We start from the raw sequence: 6441 nt of genomic DNA, 5'->3' as shown, positions 1-6441 counted from the left end.
GAGCCTTCTGTCGAGTATAGGTGTTCTATAGTAGTATATGGTCGTTGGCATTGTCCCTTGGAATCAGTGATGTGATTAGGGAAAGGAAGCATTTTGTTGGAATGAAACTCTGTGATGTGGGCATGGTAACGGTTCGGTGTGAGAATTCTGACAGGGAGTCAGACCATTAAGACTTAGGTTTCAGGTTTCAGGTGAGACAAAATTGGTTTTATTTGAGAGATTGGGGATTCGTTCTTCATTGCGCTTGAAGAGATATTCTAAGGGTGGTTTCAGTAAATTGGATAGGCCATGGTGTGTTCGGGATCGGAAGTGTTAGGATCGGTCGGTTATTCGTTGAGACTTCGGCATGGAGTTGTTTCAGCATGAGCGGTCTACTAGAGAGTTAAACCATTGTAGATTTCAAGTCTCAGAAAAGGTAGAAGTGGTTTGCAGGGGCTGAAGGTTTGGACGTTATCACAGGATAAAAGTTCGATTTGGATTCTGGTTGTCTAGGGAAGATTGTCTTATGCGTAAAATTTTGATTATGTCCCCCGGGTGGATTGTTTTGTTATAAGTGGCAGTAAATAGCGATTTTGAGATCAAAATCTAATTTAAGTTGGGGAGAGTTGTAACACCCGAAATCTAGAAGGGTAATTATGGAGTTATGCCAATTTCAAGTTGACCTCGGTGAGTTAAAGATGAAGAATCAGCATGATTTATTAGGTCTGCTCGACGAGTTGAGGAGCCTCAACTCAGCGAATAAAAGTTGTTTTAGCCGCGGGGTTAATGTGAGAACTCGGGGAGTTGGAGGAGCTAACTCTAAGAGTTGGGCACTGTTTAGGAAACCCTAAATTTGGGGTTTTGCACCCCATTTAAACACCTTAAATCCCAGGTGTTGGCCTCATTTCCAACATCCATAGTCTCTAACCCTAATCTCGAAACCCTAAATCCTTTTTGAGTTTTGTGAGCCCTTTTTTAGCATGTTTTGTTGTCTTTAAAGCTCTTGGAAGAATGAGAAACTTGGTGCAAGGTGATGATTCAAGTAAAAGCCTTCAGATCTTGATTATTTGTAACACCTTCAAAAATCATGCTAATTTAACACTTTTTAAATCATTTAAAAACTGATAATTATTACAAATTTGCTTTCAAAATGGTTTCATGTCAGAGTATCCCATAATCAAATCATAAAAATATAAGGAGGTGCACGATCACGCCTTCGCCTTCTAGCGATCATCAGAAGTACCTGAAACAAAATCAACAACTGTAAGCCCGAAGCTTAGTGAGTTCCTCCAAAATACAAACGTCATACAAAACTTAACTATATCATATAAACATGTATAATGAGCCATCAGCCTAACTGGACCACCTCGCAGGGCTATCAGTCTATCTGGACCGCTCTCCGAGCGATCGACACATCTAGACCACCTCTTAAGGGCTTCAGCCTATTCAGACCGCTCGTCAGGCCTTCGGCCTAACTAGTACGCCCTAACCGGGTATGCAGTCAATCCGGTCCGCCTTAGGTATGTGTGACAACCCAAAATTTCTATCTTATAAGCCAAACAAATCATTCAAATTTAGACTTGTTTCTGATACCTTTTAGTCGTGCTAAGGGTTATTTTGTGAGTTTTTAGTTGTGCTAATCGTAAGCCATGACATGAAAATGGAATAAAAGGATTATAAATCATAGAAATCTGAGACTCACGATGTGGGGTATAAAACTCACGATGTGGTGTCGTATGAAATTGAACACTGAATTTTATTGTCTTCGAGCTCACGATGTGAGGGATTAATGCTCACGTCATGAGAACTAGGCCTCACAGATTGTCATCATGCAAAAATTTCTTCTAACAAATGCAATGCAACTAAATATCTTAATATATTAAGACCCTTCTATGACTCTATAGTTACTGGACTCTTCTCTCATCGTTAATCTTGTTTCTCTCACGAAAGTAACCCCACACTTATTAAAAATTGCGGGTCTCGACTCTCGACTCTAAACAACATGGATTGACTCGTATACTCTCTTATCTCTATATCTGTATTTTCTCTCATGATTTTCTGTAAACAAGCAACCAAAATGTGGAAGGAAGCAACATAATCATCACAAAGTTCTGTTACACATCCAAACAAAAACAAACACACCAAAAATAAGAAAAACTAAAAATGAAAAAAACTAAAAAGAAACGGATAAATATCAATTATCGTCTTCTTCGTCATGTGTCACACTCGGCCCAACTCCATCTCCACGTCTCGTCCTATACTCACTCAATGTCGAACAAAATGGATAGTGATCTCCTAAATGAGGTGGTTGCGAAACATTGAAGTGTCAGATCATATTCTCCATCATCCCTGTAATCCAATTCATGCTCAAGGTCACTTGATCAAAATAACCAGCCATAGTATCCTCGCCAAAAGGTGCGGCTCCCATGGGTGCATTCTGGTGCACCGGTTGACCTCTCTCATCGCACCCTCTCACATTCCTCCTTCCTTTTTTTGTGGTGGCTCATCCTCCTCACGGATGGTATATTCCAATGTGTACCCATATTAATTACCACACACATTGTTTCCAAATAACTAAAAAAAACTCATTCCCTTCTTTACATGTAAGAGTCCTATTCAACCCGGGAATGATAACTCCATAATACCGTGCTAAATGGGTCACAAAATGCCCACCACATATCGGTCTTCTGACACGAGAACTAACCACATGATCTACCAAATACCTTGCCAAAAAGTAAGGTATGTTGCAACATACCCCGAGTGCCAAAATTGTCCATAAGAAGAACAAATTAATTTTTGTGACCTTATCCCCGTGCAACCTACGATGAATGGAAAGGGTAATGAGGTGGTGGATACGACGGTGAATCGGGGATCTAATATAGATTTCGGGAGAAACACCGGAATTGAAACCCCTCATAGCAATTGTGCTCCAAAAACTCATACCCAGATACACCCTCCGAATACTCCCTCACCGCACCTCTTAAAAATGCAGAAAAAAAACCAGTGTCATCGCTTCTAATCGAAAAAATAGAGCTTGTGGAAATGGTGGGTCTTCCACATTATCATGAAACACCACGGTAGAGAAAAACTTAACACAAATATCCTTGAAAACCTGCTCCTGAATAGCAAACAGATTGCGCCATCCCTTGCATGTGAAAGATATCATGTTCCCCACAAATGCTTTGGTGAGAAATGGGTTCAACTGATCAAGTAGTCTGACTTCTTGCAACTAGTTCCAATTTATTATTAGGGCTATAGCAAACCCGCGGCTATGTAACCACCCCAATATGTTGATATACCAATTATACACCTCTCTATAGATGGTAATTGGAAATGCATAAAATGGATGGAGGTTAGAAACATCTCCTTGTGCTTTATGGGTATTTCTTCTTGGACCCATATTCTGATAAAAAGTGTTCAACAACAAAACCAAACCAAAAGCAGCCATTAAAATTCAACAAAAGATAAAATATCGTTGTAATACATTTCTCACTTCGTGAGTATCAAAATTCACGTTGTAAGTCTGGTACGAAGGCATTTCGACATGAGTTCAAAATCGAACAGTTTTTGGGGCAAATCAAGTCCAATATTCGCATAGGGTTCTGTCTTACAATGATTCTAAACATAAATAAGAAACATGCAAGTCAAAATTCACACAAAATCAGAGGTAACTGCAAATATGAACATAAACCCTAACTCTTAAATCTCTAAAATTAATCAAAACAAGGAGTTAAGAACATCAAATGCTTACCTTTTTTTGAATATTACGTAAGAGATAAGAAGAATTTTAAGAGGGGCAACCGAAATCCAAGTAGGGGGGAGAATATGGAGCTCTCATATCGTAGTTGAAGAGCAAAAGTGTTTAAAATGTGCATCTGATTCGTTTATAGTTGTGGTCCTGTGTTTTGTAGAGCTCACATCGTGAGTTTTTATCTAGGCTAAGTAATCGCGCCAATTTAAATGATCATGAAGTGGTCTTTAGACCACGACGTGTTGTCGAGGTTTTTAACCATAAAAATTATATTTTTCCTAAAAATTTCCATTCCTTTTTCTAAAAAGCTAACCACTCTATATTTATGAACCCCACACTTGATTTTTTCTTTGTTTTAAAAAATAAGATGACTTTGATGATGTTTACCCTAAATCTCAACTAAAAATGAAAATATGAAATGAAAATTTTCAAATCGAGTACGGGTTGCCTCCCTGGAAGTGCTTCTTTTTTGCTGGAGTCATGAGCTAGACTCCGTGCCACTTCACGTTGAATCTTTAGGAGTTTCAATCTCCAATTTCACCTTTTGATCCTTCCATCGTTTTTTTGTATGCTTGTACTCATTGAAGATAAGCCTTTTTAGAATTCTCGTTTTTAACCTTAACATCACCTTCTTCAAACTTCCTTTTCACCCCTTTATTTTTTCACAATAAGCTCGTGTTTGTTATTTTCTTTTTCTTCACTTTTAGTTCCATAGTGGCAAGGGCTAATGGTTCCAAAACATTTGTAACTTCTTCCTCATCACTCGATACCAAATATTCGTCACTTTCCCTACTTACTAACGACTTTGGATTTGTATAAGCAAATACTTAGAAAACCATCAGAATGGATGCTCTTGGCTTAGTACCTTTAGCTTCTTGAATGACTTGAATTTATTCTTCCTTCAATTTCTCCAATTCCTCAAGCTCTTTTCTGTCATTCAAGTTGAACACTTCTTTTGGAGCATAGGCTTCTTTGAATCCATCTTCCACTCCAAAGGTCGTTTCTTCATCTCCCACTCGCAATGTGAGTTTTGACTCGTGTATATCCACCAAAGCTCGAGCAATTTTAAGTAAAGGGCGTCCATGGATTATCGGAACATTTTTATCTTCTTTCATATCCAATACAAATTAGAAAAACAAATTTCCCAATTTTTACTGGTATGTCTTCCATTATTCCGCAAGGATGATTTATTGAACGATTGGACATGTGAATTGTCATTCTTGTAGCCTTCTGGAAGATTTAGCTTCTGATAGAACGAATAAGGCATTAAATTATGCTAGCTCCAGAATCTGCTAAAGCATAAGTCTTCATATTATTCCTGAATTTACAAGGAAGTGTAAGGCGTTCAGGATCTCCCATCTTCTTTGGTATTTCTCCCAATATCACACTGGAACTCTGCTCACTAGGGATCATTTTGGAAGTCTTCTCTAGTTGTTGGCGAGTGTCGAGTAAGTCTTGAAGTAACTTCGCATATTCTGGAACTTGTGCTAAAGATTCAATAAAAGGAGTATTTATAGGGATACCCTTTACTTGCTTCATGAACTTAAAATGTTCTTGCTCTGGTGGATGAATCTTAGCTCGAGAAGGAAACAGCAACGGAGGATGATAAGATTGAACATTAGCCAACATTTTCTGCTCTGACTGGACCTACGTCATGAGAATGGGATCCTTACGACGTGAGATTGATGACTCAACACAAATTTTTTCATCAATCTTTGACTTCTTCAGCTGTGGTCTGGTAAAATGTGGCTCTACTTCTAGAGATTCTAGGAACTCAAAGATAGTATCTTCTTCAGTATCGATGACCATGACATGTGGTTGTGGATTTTTATCAAGAATTTGTGGAGAGAGTCGCTCATTAATCAATGTAGTTAATTGTCCGAGTTGAGCTTTGATGTTTTGGATTGATGCTTGATGATTCCTTAGAAAAGCTTGCTGGTCTCTCATGAGAATTTGCTGATCTCTTATTACCGCATCGGTCTCATCATGTCGTTTCCTTGAAGCCTCCATAAATATATTAAGCATGAACTCTAAATCAACTTTCTTTTCAGGTGGTGGTTGCTCTTTTTGATAAAAGTCTCGGCCAATTGGCAATGTACTTTTCTTGTATGCCTCCATGGACGTGTTGGCAATGTTCTCCATCTCGTTTTTTAGCTCATCTTTGGGTTCGGTACTTTCTTCGGTTTCTAATTCGGAATTGGATTCTTGAGGTGTAGGATTTTTCTCAAAGCTTTCAACTTTGCATTTGTCTTTTGAGGAATTGCTCGATTCTCTTACGTTCTTGCCTTTGTTCTTTCCAAAAACCGATTTAAGATCCTTGAAAAGTGATTTCTTTGGTGGTTGAGTTTCTCCTATGCTCTTATCTGTCTTTTTACGAAGGGATGACTCTGGATCTTCAAGCGGTGGTATCAAAGGTATGTTGGATCCACATGTCATGTACTACTACAACAAAAACAAAAATAAAAACGTAAAACTAAACAAAAACTATATAAAATTGCCGACGTGGTAAACAATACCACCTCGTGTTGTCGCAACAAAAACAAAAGAAATATACGAAGTTACTAAGCTCACGTCGTGAGGGTAAAGACTAACGTCGTGAGTTTGGTTATTCAGAAAAATCAACTTATACTAAAAATTAAATTTTTGCAGGTTTAACCTGACAAAAAGGATTGATTAACCAAAGCAATTAAAACCAAAACTAAACTAGTCGT

The 6441-nt window shown here is 38.2% G+C and overlaps 1 long non-coding RNA gene across 1 annotated transcript; it reads right to left on the bottom strand.

The window, feature by feature from the left end:
• Nucleotides 1-1064: 1064 nt before the first annotated feature.
• LOC145045110 (uncharacterized) lies at nt 1065-3935 on the bottom strand. Its single transcript, XR_013681770.1, has 2 exons — nt 3731-3935; nt 1065-1222 (listed from the first exon to the last, which is right to left on the bottom strand). It is a non-coding gene; the product is annotated as an uncharacterized LOC145045110 (long non-coding RNA).
• Nucleotides 3936-6441: the final 2506 nt, after the last annotated feature.

This window comes from Lactuca saligna, chromosome 5, assembly GCF_052625555.1.
Source record: "Lactuca saligna cultivar CGN05327 chromosome 5, ASM5262555v1, whole genome shotgun sequence".
NCBI lineage: Eukaryota > Viridiplantae > Streptophyta > Magnoliopsida > Asterales > Asteraceae > Lactuca > Lactuca saligna.
Note: the sequence above shows the minus strand (reverse complement) of the source record. Positions and strands in the feature narration are given on the sequence as shown.